At 36.9% G+C, this 22,302-nt stretch overlaps 2 long non-coding RNA genes across 5 annotated transcripts in view; both read left to right on the forward strand.

Annotated features, from left to right (window-relative positions):
* Positions 1-22,302, forward strand: part of LOC104867965 — a 338,035-nt gene that overhangs the window by 222,733 nt on the left and 93,000 nt on the right. The window lies entirely within an intron of this gene.
* Positions 21,802-22,302, forward strand: part of LOC104867962 — a 2,078-nt gene continuing 1,577 nt past the window's right edge. Inside the window, exons 1-2 of the long non-coding RNA XR_781915.2 lie at positions 21,802-21,877; positions 21,967-22,056. This is a non-coding gene — a long non-coding RNA (uncharacterized LOC104867962). The remainder of the gene's footprint in view (positions 21,878-21,966; positions 22,057-22,302) is intronic.

Below are 22,302 nucleotides of genomic sequence, written 5' to 3' on the forward strand. Positions count from 1 at the left end.
AAAAAAAAAAAAAAAAAAAAAAAAAAAATCACGGATTTTAAAGTTGGTGATATATGGTATACAAAGTATGATATTAAATTAATCATTCAGAATCATTTCCATTCAAATTTTCTTTCTTTATCCAAGTAAGTAGCTCAGCTAATTGAGTTCCTGGATTTATAATTAAATTTTTATGTTAAAGAATTTTTGTACTTACTATACATTCTGTGATATAGTCCTGTTATAAATTTTAACTTTTTATATAAATTATACATCTATATTTTAGCTTTGCTTTAGACAAAGTGTTTTGAAAAGTGTTTGGAATTCATACTATTTAAGACGCTATAATTCAGATTTATGTTTAGAGCAGTCTATCTCAATTATACCAGTTTGGTGAGGTTTTATCATATATTTTCTAATCAATGAATCAATCAAAGAATCTTTGAGAGGATTTTATGCAGACATAATTCTGCCCTCAAAGAAGACGAAGCCAAAAGTGTAAAGAGAAGACATTATAAAGGTGTGAATTAATAAAAATGTGAATGTCGTTTAATTTTTTAAATTTGCTGCAATTTCTCTTTTTATTTTAGATAAACACTGCAACATCCTTTTCTTTACAAGAGCTTTCTGCTTAATCTCCAAGTTATAAAAGCTTCAGGTACCATACAGCCTAGATTCATTCCTGCCTATGGCCAGATGTTTCACTCACCATCCCTTGCCAAAACTTCCTAGGGCTCAGTTCTGGAAACAACCAGGCAGGCTGACATCAGGTTGAGTTGTTCAACCCTTCACCCAGTGGAAAAGAAATAACTCTATGCCATCAGCCTCCCCACACCCCCCTCAGGTATCATATGTTTCACATGTGGACTCTGTGAGATATGGTCAAATCTAGTACCGTTCGCTAAAGTCATTATTCCGTTCACTATTACCTCAATGTTCGAAGCTGACACGTTTATGGGGATAAAATGGAGCTATTTCAGCACAGCTTGCCATAACTGTCCATTCTTTTCTATTAGCAAAGCATACACTTACTTACCTGTGAAGAGAATTTTGCCAAGGCTTGATGTCTAGAGTGTTCATCAATAGTTAGGCTCTGTAATTTATTTAGAAAAGAAAATTATATAATAAATTACAACTCTAAAATCCTGACCCAAGCAGTACATAGTATCTAGGAAAGTAACAGCAATTTTGTTTGTAATTTTTGGGCACACCTTCACAATGCCTTTCCTCCCCTTCACTGTTTGGACTGCTTACTCTTGACATATGAATAGTTCTTTAATGTCTTTCTAGATAGAGAATCTAAAGATAGCCTGCCTCCAGTATGATTCTTTAAAATTTACTTTGATTATGACATACATTTTTAGAATTTCTGTCAACTTTAGAGAAACTACCACACATTCTTTCATATATGACATATGAACTTTGGACAGACTTTCCACAATATTAACTTTTGTGCATGTACTCCATGTCTTGTTTTTCCTCCATTTCCATGTAGTCCTGTGCTAGATGCCCTAAACCACATGTTTTAGAGGATACGATGGAGTCAAAAGTTCAGGTACTGATTACAGTTAAAATATTTTGCATTAATTCTACAGAAACTTATGACCACATGGACCCATTCCTAGGGCCCCTCCCAGAGTATCAGAAGGGGTCTGTGCAACTGAGGACCCTAAAACTTCATTTTACCCTCTTTATTATAAAACCTATACCTAATAACTGAATTAAAATACAGAAAACTCACAACTGCAAATGTGAAGAGGACCAAGAAATAAAGAGTAGGGAAAGAACTAAGTTAGAGAGTTAGAAAGAACTAAGACAGGGCTGGAGATTTAGCTCAGTGGTTCTGCCACCTGCCTCTCAAGTGCAGGGTCCTAAGTTCGATCCCCAGAACCAAAAACCAAAACCAAACAAAAAAAAGAACTAAGATGTATTTTGTACATGTACCAACTCTCCGTGATGAATGTAATCATTATATATGACAAACATGTACTAACAAAATTTGTAAAAATTTAAAAATTTAGATTTAAATAGACAGTTTAATTCAAGAAGCATAAAATGAAATGATTGGTGTCAAAGTGTGCATTTATAAGCACGGGTTAAGGACACACATGGTGATGAACTGGGGGTTTTAGGTGACCTACAACAGTATGATGAAAATATAAAAGTGGTTAGCATAATAAAGGCCACTTCAGTAGAAATAGTTCCCAGATTATGAGACTGAATAATTCTTCAAAAAACTGCCTTGGTAGGAAGATGGCTGTAATAACTCATCTATTCTGATGTAGATTAGGAGGCATACTCACTGGATTATATCTAGGATAGGCTGTTTAAACTGATGGAGACCTGTAAGTCCTTCTCAAAAACCTTCCAAACTAGTAATGAGTAGGAAATACCTTTAATTTTATTTTATGAAGCCGTCATTACCCTGATACCAAAATCAGAAAAGGACAGTACAAAAAAGGAAAACAACAGACTAATATTCTTGGTGTACACTGATGAAAAAAACCTCAATTAAAATACCAGCAAGTTGAATTGAACAGTACATTAAAAGGATTGTACACCATGATCCGGTAGGATTTGCTTCTGGGATGCAAGGATAGCTCAGTATATATCAATAAACAAATACAAAACATCTCATCAACAGAATGAAGTATACAAACCATGCAATCATTTCATTCGAAGCAGGAAAAATTATATGTGCTTTCAATGTAAAAACTCTCAACAAATCAGGTAGAGAAGGAATGGTCTTAGGCATAACCGCGTAACAATAAATTGTCAAATATACCTTAATGTAGCTGAAGTAGAGGGAAGAAGCTGAGAGAAAAGGGTAGGGAGGACCTGGTGATGACAGTTGTAATTCACGGCATTGAACGTGTGGTCAGTGGACTTGACTATCACATGAACACTTCAGAAAACAGACACTACCTCCAAATTCCTGAGTTGTGGTCCTACAGAAGAGTCTTCCATACGGAAGTTGTTCTAATTTACCTGTCAGGGGCCAGTCAATCCTCCAGTTTGCTGAGAGAGGGTACATTGAGGGTTAAAGAAAGAAAGACAATAGAGACATAATTTCAAAGTACATGGGGGTCTGGGAGGTCAATGCCAGAGTGGGCAAAGACAAAGACGCTATGAGCCGGTCACTGTTTACTGGGTGTGTGCAATGATGGGAGGGAGCATCCCTTACTGATGGGGTCTTTTGCTGATGGTGAAGGTGAGAAGGGCAGAGCATTCTTACAATAGTAGGTGGGGTGAGATAACAGGCTAAAAAGTAATGTGTCCTTCCCCCAGGTGGAACCTTTCTCCTTTTTATGACTACTCAGTTCTAGAAGAATCAGGCGATTTCCACATAACATAGTTCTGTGGCAAGAAGACTAGGCTTCAGTCAGCGCTAATCATAATGTATTTATGAAATGATTTTCCCCCAAATTATATAGAATAGCTTTTGACAGTTACCATAGTGGACGGAGATAATACCAGTTAATATTTTATCTCCGTATAAGAAATAGTTTTCTGACATCATGCTTGCCTACAGTGGATTTGGCCATCCCTTGAACGTCTGAGTCAAAGTATTAAAAATGTGACCAGATGCTGCTATTAAAGAAGGGCTTTGTGTACACCCCCATTTATATAAGGCTTGAAAGGGGTAAAGGGAATCGTGACCCTCTTGGCTACTTTTGCTAGTATGTGGTGGTTCTGAAGCAAGGATTCTTTTTAAAAAATTGCTTTGATCGACACGTAAAGATGCTGCTGTTTTTTCTGCTAAGAATTGCACTATTGTGCATATAAATGAGTAGTGTGCTTGAAGTACCTATCTTGAAAATGTTACAAATTCAAGGTCGATTTTTAGAGAGGGGAGAGTCAGAGTTCCTGTTGTTCTCTACACCTTCGATTGTATTTTAAGATTTTAGTATTAAAGGTAAGAGCAAGAGTATACACTGTGAAGCTGTTTTGCCTGGTTCTCCATTTTGTCACTTAAGCTACGTCTTTCTGTGCCTCAGTTTCTTCAACTGTACAATAGGGATGATGAAAGAACTACTTTGCAGGACTGTTTTGAGGATTGAATGACTTAGGTAAGTCATGTAGAATGGAGTCATATACGTAGTCAGCATTTCATAATTTAATTTCTCTCAGTTCTGTTTGCTCCCAATGGATGTCAGTAATGTCACCTATTTTCACTTTTCAATTCACTCATTCCTTCATTTACTCAATACATGTTTGTACTGAGTATCTAGCATGAGCCAGTATTGTGTTAGGAGCAAAGGATTTGGTTGTGGACCCAAGACATGTGGTCTCAAATGCAGTGACTTCTAAAATCTAGTGAATTTTATACAGCCTGTGTTTAAACCAGGCAGAGATATCTCAACTAAGAACTTACGCATCGATAGTGTGTTAAGGATAATGAATAGCGCTCCCCAAACTTTAGTTCTCCTAAAAGCTTCAAACTCTGTGGTCCTTAAATTTACTAAAGTTTGTGTGTGTGCGTGTGCGTGTGTGTGTTTTAAGAGACTTTTCAATTATAAGCCTGATTCTTTATTGATGCCTAAGCATTTCATTTTTTAAATGCTGTTATTTTTTGAATTAATTTTATTGGTACATTTAAGTGATAAATACAATGACATTCACCTTAGGAAATTTGCACCTTTACATAATTCATCTTGGTTCTTATTTTGACCCCATTCTCCTGCCTTCTATCCTTCCCCATCTACAAAGAGTCTGTTTCCATTTTTTCTTTTTCTCATATTAATCCCATTCCCTTCATTCTTTTCCCCTACCTCTCCCACTTCCCCTTCCCCTTTGTACCTCTTCTTCCTATTTCACATTATCTGTTATACCTTTTAGTCCTTTACACTTTCAGTTTCTCACACTGGAGAAACTATTGGGTATTTACACATGTGTGTCCTATTTATTTCACTTAAGAGTGTTGCCTCAATGTGCATCTATTTAGCTATAAATGTCTCTAGTTTCTCATTCTTTATGGCTGAGTAGTACTCCATTTTATTTTTCAAAAAAACACATATTCTTTATCCAGTCTCCAGTTGATGGGCAGTTGGGTTGCTTCCAAGTTTAGCTATCATGAATTGTGCTGCTATGAACATGGATATGTATGACTGTGATATGACTCTTAATTCTTTGGGGAAGATAGCCATCAGGAGAATAGCTGGGTCAGATGGGACCTCCAATCCTAGTTCTGTTGAGGTATGTCCATATTGATTTCCACAGTGGTCACACCAGTCTACACTCCCACTAGCAGTGGAGCAGGGTTCCCCTTTTTCCACAGCCCCACCAGCATTTGTTTTGGTTGATTTTATGATAATGGCTATTCTTTCTTGGGTGAGGTGGAATCTCAGAGTAGTTTTCGTCTGCATCTCTCGAATGACCAGTGATATTGAAAAATTTTTCATATGTTTCTTTGCTATTTCTACTTCTTTGTCTGAGAAATGCCTGTTCATTTCATCATCTAGGAGTTGTTGGATCGATTTCTCATGATTCCTTACTGTTTTTATGAGACCTCTCTTTTCACGGTCATTGTCTGCGATCCTATCTTCTATATCTGAGATTCTATCTTTGCAATCTTTTATTCTGTTGCATATGCTTTCTATTTTTATTTATTTATTTTTTAGCTTTAATTGAGTTTATTGGTACATTTTAGGGATACAGTACAGTTACATTCATGGTTGGGATCTTGTACCTTTACATAACAGGTCTTGGTTCTCATTTTTTACCCTTGTTCCTGCCCTCCCTTCACCCCCTCCTCCCCTCCCCATCTACAACCACTTTATTTCCATCTTTTCTTTGTCTCACATTTTTTTCTTTGCCCTTATTACCCTTGCCCTATCCATCCCACCTTCCCTACACCTTTAGCCCCTTTCTTCCCATTTCACAATGTCAGTAATCTTATTAGGATCTTATGTATTATTGCACTTTATTTGGACCAGGGAAACTATTCGGTATTTACACATGTGTGACTTATTTATTTCACTTAAGAGTATATCTTCAATATGTATCCATTTTCCTATGAATGAATCTATTTTCTCATTCTTTTTTTTTTCAGCTTTAATTGAGTTTATTGGTACATTTTAGGGATACAGTACAGTTACATTCATTGTTGGGATCTTGTACCTCTACATGACAAGTCTTGATTCTCATTTTCCCCCCTTACCCCTGCCCTCTATTTTCTCATTCTTTATGGCTGAGTAGTATTCCATTTTATAGAAAAATCACATCTTCTTTATCCATTTTCCAACTGATGGGCAAATGGACTGTTTGCAAGTTTTAGCTATTATAAACTGTGCTACTATAAACATTGGTGAGCATATGTCACTGTGATATGATTCTTTCAATTCTTTTGGAAAGATACCCAGTAGAGGGATGGCTGGGTCAAATGGAACCTCTAGTCCCAGCTCTTTGAGGTATCTCCATATTGATTTCCATAGTGGTTGCACCAGTCTGCACTCCCACCAACAATGGAGAAGGGTTCCTTTTTCCCCACAACCCTGCCAACATTTGTTATTGTGTGATTTTTTGATAGCAGCCATTCTTTCTGGGGTGAGGTGGAATCTCAGTGTTTTCATGTGGATCTCTCGAGTGACCAGTGATATGGAACATTTTTTCATATATTTACTTGCTGCTTTTGCTTCTTTGTCTGGTAAATGTCTCTTCATTTCAGATGCTCATTTTTGAATTGGGTCTTTATATTTGGGGGGGGCTTATTGTTCTGAGTTCTTTATATATTCTAGATAATAGTCCTTTTCTGAGGAGCAGCTGGTAAAATTTTTTTCCCACATTGTCTCTTAGTGCTGCTGATGGTTTCTTTTGCAGTACAGAAGCTTTTTAACAAGATGAGATCCCACTTGTTGATTCTTTCTGCTAGTTCCCGTGCTACTGAGGATTTGTTCATTAAGTCTTTTCCTATGCCAATGTCTTCCAGAGATCTGCCTAACTTACCTTCCAGCAAGTTTAATATTTCTGTTTTAACATTTAGATATTTAATCCACTTGGATTTTAATTTAGTGCATGGTGAAAGGTAAGGGTCTGGTTTTAATCTGTGGCAGGTTGCAATCCAGTTTTTCCAACACCATTTATTGAAGAGGCTATCTTTCCTCCACTGAGGATGGCGCTCCTTTGTCAGGTTGAAATCCAGTTTTTCCAACACCATTTATTGAAGAGGCTATCTTTCCTCCACTGAGGATGGTCAGCTCCTTTGTCAAAGATGAGGTAGGTGAGTACATCTGGAGTTGTTTTTTTGTCTTCCAGTCTGTTCCACTGATCCTCAGGTCTGTTTCTTTGCCAGTACCGTGCTGTTTTTATCACAGTGGCTTTGTAGTATAGTTTCAAATTGGGAATTGTTATACCCGCTGCCATGTGTCTGTTGCCTAGGATGGCTTTTGCTATTCTAGGTCTCTTATGGTGCCAAATGAATTTTTGGATTCTTTTTTCTAGTTCTGTGAAATATAGTGTTGGAATTTCAATTGGCATTACATTGAATCTGTATAGCAGTTTTGGTAGTATGGCCATTTTCACTATGCTGATTCTTCCTACCCAGGAGCAGGGGATATCTTTCCATTTGTTAATATCCTCGTCAATTTCTTTTTTCAGAGTGCTATAGTTTTCAGTGTAGAGATCTTTTGCTTCTTTTGTTAGATTGATTCCTAGATACTTCATTTTTTTGGATGCTATGTAAAAGGAATTTTTTCCCTTATTTTTCTCTCAGTGAGTCTGTTATTTGTGTATAAGAAGGCTATTGATTTTTGGGTGTTCACTTTGTATCCAGCTACTCTATTGAATCTGTCAATTAAATCTAGAAGTCTTTTGGTGGATTGTTTTTGGGTCTTCAATGTAGAGTATCATATCATCAGCAAATAATGACAATTTAACTTCTTCCTTTCCTATCTTTATTGCTTTAATTTCTTTCTCTTGTCTAATTGCTGCGGCTAATGTTTCCAGAACTATATCGAAGAGGAGTGGTGATAGTGTGCATCCTTGTCTTGTTCCTGATTTTAACATGAAAGTTTTCAGTTTTGGGCCATTTAATATGATGTTGGCTATTGGTTTTTCATAGATAGGCTTTATTAAGTTGAGGTATAGACCATCTATTCCAGTTTTTTGCAGGGTTTTTATCATGAATGGATGTTGAATATTATCAAATGCTTTTTCTGCATCTATTGAGAGGATCATATTGACTTTGTTAATATAATGTATTACATTTATTGACTTATGTATGTTGAACCACCCTTGCATCCCTGGAATGAATCTGACTTGATCAGGATGTATGATCTTATTGATGATCCTCTGTATTCTGTTTGCTAGTATCTTATTAAGGATTTTTGCATCTGTATTAATTAAGGAGATTGGTCTGTAGTTCTCCTTTTTAGTTGCATCTTTCCCTGATTTGGGAATCAAAGTGATACTTGCTTCCAGGAATGAATTTGGAAGTATAGCCTCCCTTTCAATTTCATTGAAAAGTTTGAAGAGTAATGGCAGTAGTTCTTCCCTAAATGTCTTGTAAAATTCAGCAGTGAATCCATCAGGGCCTGGGCTTTTCTTTGTTGGTAAATTTTTAATTACATTTTCAATTTCACTGACTGTAATTGGGGTGTTTAATATGTTCTTATCTTCTTTGTTCAACTTTGGTAATTCATAGGTATCTAAAAATCTGTCCATTTCTTCTGTGTTTTCCATTTTATTGAAGTACAGATTCTCAAAGTAGGTATTAATGATCCTCTGGATTTCTTTTGGATCTGTTGTGACTTTGCTTTTTCATTCCTGATTGCATCTGAACCTTTTCTTTCCTTTTTTTGATAAAATTAGCTAAGGGTTTGTCAATTTTATTTATTCTTTCAAAAAACCAGCTCTGTTTCATTTATTTTTTGTATCATTTTCTTAGTTTCCATTGCATTGATTTCTGCTCTAATCTTTATAATTTCCTCTCGTTCGAGCTTTGGATTTTTCTTGCTCTTGTTTTTCTAGGAGTCTAAGTTTCATCATTAGGTTGTTCATTTGAGCCTGCTCTGTTTTCCTAGTGTGGGCATTCAATGTTATGAATTTTCCTCATAGAACTGCTTTCATTGTGTCCCATAGATTCCTGTATGTTGTATTGGCATTTTCATTTATTTGTAAAAACTGTCCAATTTCTTCTTTAATTTTCTCTGTAATCCATTGATTGTTTAGGAGAGTGTTGTTCAGTTTCCATGTGCTTGTGAAGTTCCTACAATTTCTTGTGCTATTGATCTCCAGCTTGATTGTACTATGATCTGATAATATACAGGGTATGACTTCGATTCTTTGGCATTTATTCAGACTTGTTCTGTGAGCCAATATGTGGTCTATCTTGGAGAATGATCCATGTGCAGCCGAAAAGAATGTATTTCTGATTTTGTGGAGTGGAATACTCTGTAGACATCTATTAAGTTCATGTGTTCCAAAGATTCATTCAGTTCTATTATTTCATTGTTGATTTTCTGCCTAGATGATCTGTCAATTTGTGATAGTGGGGTATTTAAATCTCCCACTAAAATTGTATTAGTGCTTATTTGGTTTTTCATGTTACTTAATATTTGTTTTATATAGTTGGGGGCATTTATATTTGGTGCATATATGTTTATTATTATCATCTCTTCCTCTTGAATTGTTCCCTTTACAAGGATGTAGTGGCCTTCTTTGTCTCTCTTAATGAGTTTTGGTTTGAAATTTACTCTGTCTGCACATAAAATTGCTACCCCTGCTTTTTTCTGGGCTGCTGATGTGTGGAGAATTGTTTTCCATCCTTTCACTTTCAGTCTGTGGGCTTCCTTTTGCACTAGGTATGTTTCTTGTATACAACATATTGTTGGATTTTGCTTCTTAATTCATTCTGCCAGTCTATTTCTCTTGATTGGTGAATTGAGGGCATTAACATTGATGGTTATAACTGGTATGTTCTGACTTATTGTCATGTTATTGTCCTTTTGTTGACTCTTTTTACTTTTTCTCCCCTCTCCTTTTAGTTTCTTACCTTACCTATTTGATTTGGTCTGTTGGGCCTCATGGTATTGTGACCTTCATTGTCCTTTTCTAGGATATTTTTAGAATTCCTTGTAGTGCTGGTTTGGTGTTCATGAAGTTTCTCAAGTGTTCTTTGTCATGGAAGTATCTTATTTCCCCGTCTATTTTGAAAGAGAGTTTTGCAGGATACATCAGTCTAGGTTGGAGGTTGTTTTCTTTTAGGACTTGAAATACCTCAGTCCAAGCTCTCCTTGACCTAAGGGTTTGTGTTGAAAAGTCTGCTGTGATTCTAATGGGCTTTCCCTTGCATGTGATTTGTTTCTTTTCTCTTACTGCTTGTAGTATTTTCTTCTTCTGTTGGATTTGTGGTATCTTGATTATTATATATCTACGTGTAGGTTTTTTTTTTTGATCTTGGCTAGTTGGAGTTCTATATGCCTCACTTATCTGTATGTCTAATTCTTCCCTTCTGTTTGAGAAGTTTTCTGTCATTAATTCTGTGAAGAGTTTTTTTTAGGTCATTTGTGTTTTCTCCTGCTATTTCATGGATTCCTATCAGTCTTATGTTATTTTTCTTTGCATCATCTAGAAGTTGTTGGATCAATTTTTCATGATCCCTTACTGTTTTTGAGAGACCTCTTTTTTCATGGTCACTGACTGCGATCCTATCTTCTATATCTGAAATTGTATCTTCGCAATCTTTTATTCTGTTGCGTACACTTTCAATAGAGTTTTTAATCTCCTGGATATCTGTTTGAATCTGTTTTATGGATTCCATTTCTTTCCTCTGTTGGGCATTCATTGTTTCCATTTCTTTCTTATGCTGAGTCTTCAAGGCTTCTATCATGGTCCTGAGCTTATCTATTTTTTTTTTAGTTTCTGTTCTAGAGTCTCGAATCATGACTTCCATTTTGCTCATCATCTCCATGGTTAACTGGGAAATTATTTCTGATTTGAATTTTTCTAGGGCCTGATTGATTTGTTTTGTTACCTCCTGTGCTATGGGTCCAGGGTGTCCTGCTGTTTCACTATCAGACTTTTCATCCTCATTTGCCCTACTTTTTGCCATTGGTGAACTGGAAGTCTGTCTTGCTTAAGTGTTTTCTGATTTTTATTTTTGTTGTTGGGTTGTCCTTGGTTTAATTTTTGGGTTATTAGTTAAATCTTCCTGATATACTTGCGGTTTAGCTTTTGAGTCTCTAATGACTCATGGACATCCTCATTTTCATAATATCGGAGAAAAAAACTCATTAAATCAATCACAATCCTTAATCCCAATTGATACATTCAGCAGCCCAATAGGATCAAGCACAGCTTGCAAATTGACCACTTGTGATAGTCATTAATCTATCACCTTTAAACCATGTGAATTAAATTAATATCAAGAAGCAGCCCAAAATATGTTTGCAGTGAATATGCTTTTCAATATAGCATCTTTACCATTTAGGATGGGGGATTAGACTGAGTTAGGATGAGAGGAGTAGATAAGTGAAAGAATTAGAGAAGGTTTGAAGTTAAGTCAGAGCACGTAGAATGACCATACTATCTTTACAAAAATATTAACTTCAACGGGGATAGATAGAGTGTAGGAATAAGGACAAGAATATATCCCCTTAACAGTAACAGGGGTTCACCTTCCCTTGAAGCTATGGAGCCATGAGTGAGGTAAAATGACAGGAGAAAAGAACATAAAGAAAAAAAGAAAAAATAATAAAAGAAAATGTCTGAGTTAGGGCAGGAGCAGGAATAAAAAGGGAGATGAGGGATAATATGGTGGAGCAAGAGACTGAGTTGGAGAGAGAGAACAGAAGAAAAATTTTAGGGTGGAATGAGGAAAAGAAAAAAAAAGAATTTGAAGGGTCTCTTTCAGACTATGTCTCTGTTGTTATTTTATACAATGTGTACAGCCATGCACAGAACCGAATCCGCTGATCTCAGCTAGCCAATGGCAGGTCCCTGCAACTCAGACTGATTTCATTCCACAAGGCCTAAATTGAGTTTCCCAACCCGAAGGGTTGAACTCCACTCACTTCTATTACAGGTTTCCCCTGCCTTTTCTTTAAAGATGTTCAAAGTTGGGACCTCAGAAAAATATCCTTCATAACCACCTATGCCTCTGCAGAGTGGGTCTAAGGACTGGCCCAATCAGGAGATTTGAGAATGGGGGCAGGCAGGTCATGGGGGTGTTTCAAGGGTGCCCGCATGGCTACCTTCCTTACTGGATTTGGTGGTGTGCAGATGGGGAGGTCGTGGACCCACTGGGTGGGCCTGAGCAAGCGGCTGGAGAGACCTCCTCCCAGGTCCTTGCTTCCTTCATTGCATACACTTTCAATAGAGTTTTTAATGTCCTGGATATCTGTTTGAATCTGTTTAATGGATTCCATTTCTTTCCTATGTTGGGCGTTCATTGTTTCCATTTCTTTCTTATTCTGGGCCTTCATGGTTTCTATTATGTTCCTGAGCTCATCTATTTTTTTTGTCAGTTTCTGTTCTGGAGTCTCGAATCATAACTTTCATTTTGCTTACCATCTCTATGGTTATCTGGAAAATTATTTCTGTTTTGAATTTTTCTAGAGCCTGATTGATCTGTTTTGTTACTTCCTGTGCTGTAAGTTTTGAGTGTCCTGCTGGTTCAGACTTTTCATCCTCCTTTTCCCTACTGTTTGCCATTGTTGAACTGGAAGTCTGTCTTTGTGTCTTGCTTAAGTGTTTTCTCATCTTTATTTTTGCTGTTGGGTTGCCCTTGATTCAATCTCTGGGTCATTAAATCTTCCTGATATCGTTGTGTCCCAGCCTTTGATTCTCTAATGACTTATAGACATTCTCATTTTCATAGTTGAGACAACAACTTGTCAAATCAATCCCTATCCTTTATCCCAATCGATACAATCAGGAACACAATAGGATCAATCACTACCCTTGATAGCCAGCCATGCCTCTGCGAAGTACATCCAAGGACTGGCACAATCAGGGAATCTGAGAGCAGGGGATTGGGGGAGGAAGAGGGGGCTCAGTGCTCAGCAGTGCCTGCGTGGCTACCCTCCTGGCGCTGGGTCCAGAGCAATCAATGAGCCCACAGGTAAAGGCATGGCCCGGTCAGTGGAGGGAGACCTGAAGTTTGCCTGTTCATCTCAGATGCCCACTTTTGGATTGGGTCTTTAAATTTGGGAGGTCTGACTTTTTAAGTTCTTTATATATTCTAGATAGTAGACCTTTGTCTGAGGAACAGTGGTGAAGTTCTTCCCAGATTGTGTGTTGTCTCTTCATACTATTGGTTGTTTCTCTTGCTGTGCAGAAGCTTTTTAATAAGAAGAGATACCACTTGTGTATTGTTCATGCTAGTTCACAGGTAACTGAGGTTTTGTTCATAAAAATCTTTTCCTACACCAACGGTCTTCAAGAGTTCTACCTAACCTCTCTTCCAGCTGGTTTTGTGTTTCTGTTTTAATATTTAGACCTTTAATCCATTTTTATTTTAGTTTAGTGCATGGTGAGAGATATAGGTCTAGTTTTAATATTTGGCAAGTTGAAACCCAGTTTTTCCAGCAGCATTTATTAAAGAGGCTGTTTTTCCTCCAGTGAAGGTGTTTGGCTCCTTTGTTGAAGATGAGATGACTGAATATGTCTGAAGTTGTTTCTGCATTTTCTAATCTGTTCCACTGGTCCTCAGGTCTGTTTCTTTGCCAGTAGCATGCTGGTTTTATCACAGTAGCTTTGTAGTATAGTTTCAAGTTGGGGATTGTGATACCCCCTACCTTGTCTTTATTGCCTAAAATTGTTTTTCCTATTCTAGGTCGGTCTCTTCTTGTTCCAAATGAATTTTTGGATTATTTTCTCAAGGTCTGTGAAGTATGCTGCTGGGATTTCAATTGGGATTGCACTGAATTCATATAGCAGTTTTGGAAGTATGGCTATTTTCACCATGTTGATTTTTCCTACCCAGGAGCAAGGGATGTCTTTCCATTTTTTGATGTCCTCTTCAATCTTTTTTTTTTTCCCAGAATGCTGTAGTTTTCAGAGTAGAGGTCTTTGATTTATTTTATTAGTTTGATTCCTAGGTATTTCAATTCTTTGGATGCTATTTTGAAAGGAATTGTTTGTCCCATTTCTCTCTCAGTGAGTCTGTTTTTCATTACAGGAAAGCTATTGACTATTGTGTGTTGACCTTTTATACTTTGCTGAATTTGGTTATTAAGTCTAGAACTTTTGGTGGAGTTCTTGGGGTCTTCTATATAGAGTATCATGTCACTTGCAAACAAGACAGTTTGACTTCTTCATTTCTTATCTTTATTCCTTTTATTTTTTTCTCTTGTCTAATCGTTGTGGCTAATGTTTCCAAAACTCTGCCAAATAGGAGTGGTGATAGCGGACATCCTTGTCTTGTTCCTAATTTTGATGTGAAATATTTCAGTTTTTGACCATTTAGTATGATATTTGGCTGTTGGTTTTTCATAGGTGGATTTTGTCAGATTAAGGTAGAGACCATCTATTCCAATTTTTTTGAGAGTTTTTATCATAAATGCATAAATGATTTTGTCAAATGCTTTCTCAGCATCTATTGAAATGATCATATCATTTTGTCCTTGGCTCTATTAATATAGTGTGTTGCATTTACTGATTTGCATATGTTGAACCATCACTGGGATGAATTCCACTTGGTCAGGGTGTATGATCTTCTCATTTGTCTTCTGCATTCTATTTGCCAGTATCTTGTTAAGGAGTTTTGCATCTATGTTCATTAGTGAGATTGGCCTATAGTTCTCTTTTTTGGTTGGGTCTTTCTTTGCTTTGGGGATCAAGGTGATGCTTGCTTCCAGGAATGAATTTGGGAGTACTACTTCCCTTTCAATTTTATTGAAGAGTTTAAATAGTAGTGGCAGTAGTTCCTCTCTAAATGTCTTGTAGATTCAGGAGTGAAGCCATCAAGACCCGGGCTTTTCATAATTGATAAGCTTTTAATTACATTTTCAATTTGATTGATTGATATTGGGTCATTTAGAATTTTTAGGTCATCTTCATTCAACTTTGGTAATTCATACATATCTAGGAATCTGCCCGTCTCTTCTGTATTTTCCATCTTATTGGTGTATATGTATTCTCAAAGTAGATATTGATGATCCTCTGGATTTCTGCTGAGTCCATGGTAATTTCGCCCTTTTCATTCCTAATTACATGGATCTGGGCCTTTTCTTTCCTTTTTTGATAAGGTTGGCTAAGGGTTTGTCAATTTTGTTTGTTCTTTGACAGTACCAACTCTTGGCTTCATTGATTTTTTTTGTATTGTTCTCGTACTCTCCATTGCATTGATTTCTGTCCTGATCTTTTAATTTCCTCCCTTGTATGAGCTTTGGGTTTGTCCTTTTCTTTTTCTAGAAGTTTGAGGTTCAGCATCAGGTGTGTAGTTGGGCTCACTCTGTTTTCCTAATATGAGTATTCACTGCTAGGAATTTCCCTTGTAAGATTGCTTTCATTGTGTCCCATAGATTTCCATATGTTGTATTGTCATTGTCATGTAATTGTAGGAACTGTCCAATTTCTTCTTTAATATCCTCTGTAACCCACAGGTTATTCAGAAGTGTGTTGTTCAGTTTCCATGTGTTTATGAAATTCTTGTGGTTTCTTTTGCTATTGATCTCCAATTTCATCACACTATGGTCTGATAATATAAAGAAGATAACTTCAATTCCTTTGCACTTACTTAAACATGTTCTATGAACAAGTGTGTGGTCTTGTTTTGGAGAATGATCCATATGCAGCTGAAAAGAATGTGTATTCTTATTTTATGGGGTGGAACACTCTGTAAATATCAGTTAAGTTCATTTGTTCAAGAATTTTAGTTTTAGCATTTCATTGTTGATTTTTTGTCTGCTTGATCTATGTATTTGTGATGGGGGGTATGGAGGTCCCCCATTACTATTGTATTAATGCTTATATGATTTATCATGTCCATTAGTATTTGTTTTATACAATTGGGTGCATTAGTATTTGGTGCATATATATTAATGATTGTCATCTCTTCCTCTTGGATTGTTCCCTTTACAATGATGTAGTGTCCTTCTTTGTCTCTCTTAACCAGTGTTGGTTTGAGATTCATTTGATCTGCAAAGAGGATAGTTACTCCTGCTTTTTGGGGGGTTCCTGTCACATGGAGTATTGTTTTCCACTCTTTAACTTTCAGTCTATGAGTTTCTTTTTGAATTACATGTATTTCTTGTATGCAGCATATTGTTGGATCTTGCTTCTTGACCCATTCTGCCAGTCGATTTTTTTTTGATTGATGAATTGAGAGCATTACATTGATGATTATAACTGATATGTATTGACTTATCCTTGTCATGACTTTATCTTTTTGTTGGATTTTCCCCATTTGCACTTAATTTCTTATCGTGGCTGATGGATTCATTCTCCTGGGCCTCCTGGGGTTGTGATTGTCATTGCCTTTTCCTAGGATATTGTTTTAAAAAGTTTGGAGTACTAGTTTGATATTTATGAAGTTCCTAAGATGCTCTTTGTCATGAAAGTATCTTATTTCTCCATCAGTTTTGATCTTATTTTTAAAATTTAATTTATTGGTACATTCCAGGTAGACAGTACAGCTATATTCATTAATGGGATCTTGTACCTTTATATGCTCTCCATCAATTTTTGAAAGATAGTTTTGCAGGGTACGTCAGTCTGGGTTGGAAGTTGTTTTCCTTTAGGGCTTGAAATATATCACGTCATGCTGTTCTTGACTTCTTGAGAAGTCTGCTGTGATTCTGATGGGCTTTCCTTTGTAAGTGATTTGTTTCTTTTCTCTAACTGCTTGTAGAATTTTGTTGTTCTGTTGGGTTTCTGAAATCTTAACTATTGTATTCCTATGTGTACATTCTTTGTGTTTACAGCTAGTTGGAGTCCTATATGCCTCATTTATCTATATATCAGGTTCTTTTCCCCTACTTGGGAAGTTTTCTTCCCTTACTTCTGTGAAAATAAATTTTTTTATGTTGCCTCCACTCTCTCATTTCTTCATTGACTCTGATCAGTCTTATGTTATTCTTCTTTGTATCATCTAGAATCTGCTGGATTTATTTCTTGTGATCCCTTACTATTTTTAAGAAATTTTTCTTTTCCTGGTCACTAATTGCAGTCCTATCTTCTATAGCTGAAATTTTGTCCTTGCATTCGCTTGTTCTGCTGCATAAACTTCCAGTGGAGTTTTTAATCTCCTGGAAATCTGTTTGCATCTGTTTTATGGATTTCATTTGTTTCCTATGTTGAGATTCTATCATGTTTCTCAGCTCCTCTTTTTTTTTTTTTTTAATCTGTGTCCTCTCTAGATTTATTAATCATGTCTTGTATTGTGGGCACAATCTCTGCTGTTATCTGAGAAATTATTTCTGATTTCTTTTTCTCCAAGTCCTCCTTTATTCCCAATTCAGGGTGTCCAGGTGGTTGAGTATCAGATTGTTCCATCTCGTTGCCCTTTGGGGTTGCCTTATGTGATCTGGAAGTCTGGTTTTGAGACTTATTCATGTGTCTTCTGATTTTAACAAATGCAGACTGTTGTGCCTTTGTTGAGGTGATTTTTGCTCACCCAGTGGTCTTCAATTCTCAGCAAGCTACAGAACAGCCTTTACTCTGCTGCTCACCAATACACCAATTCCTGGGTTCAGAATGGTGGCCTTCTGGATCCCTGAGCTGACCTGTTGTCTGGGTGGGCTTCTGGTGGGCCTGTGCACACTTTGGATGATATCTAGGTGTGCCTCTCGCTGGGGCCCCTATGTAGCTATTGTCTGGGAGACCTTTGGCTGGGGGCTGTGTACCCCAGTTACTGTTGTCTGTGTAGGCTTCTGGCTAGGGTCTCCATGCACTTAACAATGGTATCAGGGCAAGCCTCTGGCTGTTGCTTGTGCATCTGTGTAGTTGTTTTCCAGTTGGGCCCTTGGCTGTGGCTGATGATATGGCAGGCTACTGGCTGAAGCTTTTGTGCCTGTGCAGCGCTTTTCTAAGCCTTTGGCTTGCGTGGGTGTGCCTGGGCCTCTGGGATTGGGGCAGGTCCCTGGCTGGGACCTGCCTGCAGCTGTACCACTCTGGTCCATTCACCTGCTCCCCAGGATCTGTGTGCACTTACTGATGGTATGGTGGGCCTCTGGATAACTACAAGCCTGATTAAAAGACAGCAGCTATGAAGCATAAGTACTCAATCTCTGACTAACCAATCCTTCTGGCCATTATTATTGTTGTTGTTATTATACTATTACTGTACTGGTAGTGACAATTGGTAGTGACTAATTCTAAGCAATCATGTGAACTGTGGTGATTAATCAATAGTGGAAGATTTGGGAATAACAGTGAACACACTGGAGTTTATACCTTCTCCATTAATCAAAGTCTTCACTGAGCTGCCCAAGGGCAAGCTCCTTTTTTGGTAGAGAGTGAATCTTTTTCCAGACTTAATACCATTGAATCATTTAAGCTATTCTTGGAAAGTTAAGGGATTTTGAGAACTTCTAAAAAAAATGCTACATGCTGTTAATTGAACTGTCCTCTGTTAACACTTTAGGTAGAATAAATGGAATTATGTTCCTGGGATTTGAGCTTGGAATTTTTTGGACTTGTGTAAGTATTAAAACAGCTACTCAGATCTGAGAGTCATTTCCTTTGTATTCTGAGTTCAAATTGGAAGCTAGACTTCTAGCATGCCTTGGCATGCCTTCTCTACGCTTAGCATGTACAGTTTAATGCCAGTTAATCAACTGTCACATTTTTTATGCTATTAACTTTGTTTTGCTACATGCTATGACTGCATGTTTAATGTTAACTGGAATTAAAGTGCTATTTCTGAAAGATTTTTTTGCTCTTTTCCCCATTTTTAAAAGTGAAATTAATAATTTTATGGCATAACTCCTATGACAAACCTGGGATCTTTATTAAATATTTTAGTGACATTCTTTCTCAATTATAAGTATAGAGAGTGTGGCTCCAAGAATTTGTGTACCAGTTTCAAAATTTCAGCTACACCCTTGTTTGTATCTGTTTACTCAAGCCAGTTGGATTCTTTGAGGTCCTGAAAGGAACACATTTTCTTTTCATTAGTAACAGTGCATCACATTTTAAGTGCAGTCAATTAAAGAAGTGTGCCTAAGGCAGATCCAAGCCTAGAGTGCAGATGTATCTGTGAAGGATTTTAATTAAACAATGTATTGCTGTACAGTATGCACCATGTAAAATGTACCATTTTAATAATTTTAAAGTGTACAGCCAGGCCCATTAAGTACATTCACATTGCTGTGCAACATTACCACCATCCATCTGCAAAATTTCTTCCTCTTCCATGGCTGAAACTCTACCCATTAAACAATAATTCCTGATTTTCTCCTCCTGTAGCTCCTGAAAAGTGCTGTTATACTTCTTTCGCTAAGATTTTTACTTCTCTAGGTATCTCATATAAGTGGAATTGTACAGTAATTATCCCTTGATACCTGGCTTTTTTTTTCATTGAATACCTTCAAAAGTCATGCATGTTGTAACATATATTAGAATTCCCTTCTCTTTATAATAATATGATTTATAATATTTATAATTCACAATAATATTCCAGTGTATAGACACATTTTGTTTATGTATATATTTTCCAGTGGACACTTGCTTCCCACCTTTTAGCTATTGCAAATAATGCTGCTATGAATGTGGGTGTGGAGTAATGAGTTCCAGTCCCTGCTTTCAACTCTCTGGGTAAGAGATACCCTGAAATAAAATCATTGGATCATAGAGTAATTCTGTTTAAATTTTTTGAGGAATCGCCATGCTGCTTTCCATAGTGGCTGCATACTATCTTTTACATTTCAGCAAGCAGTGCACAGGGTTTCAATTTCTTCACATCCTTGCAGCATTCATCCCCTGCCTTTTAAAAGAAAATGATAGGCACCCTCACGAGTGTGTGTAAAGGTTTAAAAGCTCACTGGCATACAAATATAACTTTTTAGATGCAGCCACAAAAATATAATATCAAATAATTGTAATTGGATATATACAAAACCAGAATTACCTAATTATATGTTCCTGTCTTACTAACATATCTGAAGTATCAAAGCATAGTAGCCATGTTGAATAAAACATCTAACAAATGGAGGAAAGAAAATATAGACACTCTAAGACCTCCAAATTGTACTAGAAAACTTTCCCAGTGAAATTTGAAATATACCAGTTAATGGTTGAGTGGATGCTTTTAAAAACACTTAAAACATGTTATGATGATACAACCTAATAATTTATATTAATAAAAGATAACAAAATCTTAATAAGGCACTTTTTTGAAGTACAAATACATGCATTATTATCAGTTTTTAGGTGTCATAGTTTCAAAACTCCACAGCTTTGGTTTTACCAATCCATTCAGTATATGACAACACATTCCTGTGTTTATATTCTTTTTTCCCTCAGGCTTTTCACTGTTTTCAAGGTTCATTACCCTGACCTGAACTCTCCAGTTTTGCCCTGGTAAAAAGTGGATTACTTCATTAGCAATCCAGAAGTGCCAGGTGAAAATCTATCTAACATCTACCTCTGTGGAACAAATATGCCCAGGTTGCTGGTAATACACACATGTGGTATCGTTTTTCCCTTATTTGGAACATACAGAACTAAATTAATAACAGTTCTTACAAGACCCTGGGGGTTTGGGTAAAAGAATTTTGATCTCCTTAGGAAGGGCTCGCCAGTACTCTCAGGAGAGATGCACTTGACTTTTGACCTCTTTTCAAAGGCACCTGTGTGAGCTTTTAAAATCCACTACCACCAATTATCCACTTTCAACCTGAAGTGTTTAAACCTAGGACCACATTAACTGAGCTTAGCACATAGCCATGTCATTGTAGACTTCCTGATGTGAGGAGATGTCTTGACATAGTTAAAAGGGAGTTTAGGGATGGGGCATGAGATTAATCAGGTCCTCCTACTGACAGCTTCAAACAAAGAAGCCTTTTAGCCACCTGGTTTGTGTCTCTCACACCTGCATTCAGATTGCTGGGACAAAGCTTTGTATATTGCCTTGATCCCATTCTTTTCAGGTGCTTGTTTGTAGCTACACTACATCACGTAATGAGTCTTTAGCAAAGGCAGTACAGAAGATGCAAATAAAGTGTCTTCAGGTTTCAGGGAAAGCAGTGCTGCAAGAATTGTAACCATTTTGAAAATCAGTTCATAATGCGTGTACTTCTTCAAGACTTTTGGGAAGGAGGCCCCAGCTCATGGTATATTTGAGTTATATGTATAATTCTTCTGCTATCATTTTCTTGGAAATTTAAACCAGGGTGAATATACATTTCTCTCTGCTTGCTTCACATCATTGTTAGCTGGTTTCTTTGGCAGGAAATGTGGCTTTCATTTTAGTCTCTGAGCCTATTAAATTTAATATTTTTATTTTTTACTTATGGTGCACAAGTCTTAAGCATTGTAGTACTAAGTTGTTCCAGCATTCAGGAGGCCAGAGTAATTCTGTGAAAGTGAGATTCCAGTTGTCTAGCAAGCCCTTTAGCCTTTGCATACTGCAGAGTTTCAACAACAGCCAGTGACTGCATTGTTCACTGTAACCAAGTAATGCAGAAATATTAGAGGCCTAGTTGAGTTCATATTCTATGCCTGGTTTAAATCACTGATGTTGTAAGATCTGGCTGTGGACTAAAAAAATTCCAAATGTTTTCTGGTTCTAGTTTTTGATATTTTTTCCCTATGAAAAGTAAAACCATACAGAATCTCTTGATTGCACAATGAAACACAGTTCCAGGCCCATGCTAATAATTTATCCCAGTTTAGCCTTAGCCGAGTTATGCAATGGCCATTTCAAACACACTCGTCCAAGGCATTTGAACCTAAGTTTCAAGAGTCATTTTGCTGAATAAAGACTGGAATGTACTCTCTGATATGTGTTTGGCAGGTAAGACAACCTGATTTTTCTCCTGTGGAGAGCTGACTTCCTTTAAATTTCTACTTCTAATTGTTTTAACTACTGAGTTTCCCTCCTAGGTATCTGGTGCTATGTGGCTGGTCGTAACATTGGCAGCAGCAACAGTGGCAATAACAACAAAGAATATGCCAGTGTGTACGGTATGCCAGGTACTATGCTAAGAACTTTAGGCATTTTAGCTCATGAGCTTCTCCAAGGAATGAGGGGGAAGAAAAGTTCCTATGGAGACATATAACACCTTGTTTAATTGTAAGGAAATGGAGGCTCATGGCATAAAGCAACTTTCCTAAAGCCATACACTTCTTAAGTAGAAGAACCAGAATTTTAACCCTGGCACTGATTATAAAACTCATGATCTTAATTAGGTGTTTGCAAAACAAAACAAATATATATAT

This window comes from Fukomys damarensis, unplaced genomic scaffold, assembly GCF_012274545.1.
Source record: "Fukomys damarensis isolate Sample0158 unplaced genomic scaffold, DMR_v1.0_HiC HiC_scaffold_17, whole genome shotgun sequence".
Lineage (NCBI taxonomy): Eukaryota > Metazoa > Chordata > Mammalia > Rodentia > Bathyergidae > Fukomys > Fukomys damarensis.